Genomic DNA, 1,657 nt, shown 5'->3' with positions numbered 1-1,657 from the left:
TTGGAAAAACTTTAAAAAACTAACTCTTCAGAGACAAATAGGCCCTTCTACTTCTGGGGACTGCCTACAGTTCTGCTGGCACTTGCAAGCATCTACTTGACTTCATTCTGAACAGCTTACATTCTGTCTTGACCTTGAAATCCTTTTCTGTCCCCACATATTTCTCAAGTACATTTATCTTACTCTGTCATTCATCTCCTTCCTAAAATTCTTCTGCAAGGACAGGAGACAAATTGAAGGAGACTGGGCAAAGGCAACGACTCTGAGCAAATTTCTCACTTCAGCCTGGGGTCACAGTTCTAGAAGTTAGATGGTAGATTCAGAAACAGTTTAACCACTGACTGGTGGAGCTGGTGAGAGCAAGCTTGTATAGGCATGGGTGTTCAGAGCACATTATATTTATATGCCGTTCTTGGGATTTCTTGGTGATAGAGGTATATAAATAACACTGGTGACAGTAGACTCCTTTCTAAAGACTAATTCTCTTCTTACCATTTAAGAAAAGTCACCTGAAACAAAGGTACTGAGAATATAAGTAGACAGATAGAATATAGCTGATATAATATATATAATATATATACACACATATACATATGTGTATATGTTTTCTATTAGTCAAAAATTCTTTAAAATGAAGATTCTTTTAGTCATTGCTGAGGATCAAACTAAGAACCTCAGCTTTTGAGACATCACTAAGCCATATCCCTTACTCTAAAGTGGAAATATTCATGAAAACTTTATGTTTTCCCTTACCAATTAACTCCTGTGGTAAAATATGCAACTCTGGTTGGAGAAAAAAGTTAGGATAAAAGGGTTATTAATGAGTGTAACCACATGTACTATTTACAAAGAATTTTTTCAGTCAAAATAGTCAAATTATTTGCATTCATAAAAATTTCTATTATTTTCACAATATACTTGATAGAATGATAAAAAAAAACCAGCAATAATGTCTTTCTTCAAAAGCTTACTTCTCCAAGTACAGATATTTCTGTATTATTTGTTCCAGCATCCTACAATAATCCTGTTCTGTTGTATTGAATGTATTTTTTGTTGATATACAACTCCTTCTCATAGCTCAATATGGGACCCTTTTAAAGTAAAGAAAAAGAAACTTGTTCATCAAAGTCAGATAAGCTTCTGAGGTAGAGCTATGCTTAATCATGTCCCCTTCAGTTACTGTTTAAATAACTATTTTTCAACTTGAAAGGATTCATACATGATACCCAATTTATTGCTCCCATCATTTCTAAAGAAACAGTGTATTATGTTTATCATCATGCCAGTCAAAAATGACTGTGAGTGGGGGGGGTGCATATCTAGTGATGCTCAGGGGTTTGTCCTGGCTCTCACTAAGGAACTACTCCTGGTGGTCCTCTAGGAACCATATGGACAGCCAGGGTTGACCCTACCAAGAAAATCCCCTATTCACTGCACTATAACTCAGATCCAAAAAATGGCTTTTTAAAATAAGGAAAATGCGAAGAAAACAAAACAATGCTCAAATATTTAATCACCTACCAGGGGTCCTCAAACTTTTTAAACAGGGGGCCAGTTCACTGTCCTTCAGACTATTGGAGGGCCAGATTATAGCAAAAACAAAAATTATGAACAAATTTCTATGCACACTACATATATCTTATTTAGAAGTGAAGAA

The sequence above is a fragment of the Suncus etruscus genome, chromosome 6, assembly GCF_024139225.1.
Source record: "Suncus etruscus isolate mSunEtr1 chromosome 6, mSunEtr1.pri.cur, whole genome shotgun sequence".
Lineage (NCBI taxonomy): Eukaryota > Metazoa > Chordata > Mammalia > Eulipotyphla > Soricidae > Suncus > Suncus etruscus.
This window is presented reverse-complemented; position numbering follows the sequence as displayed.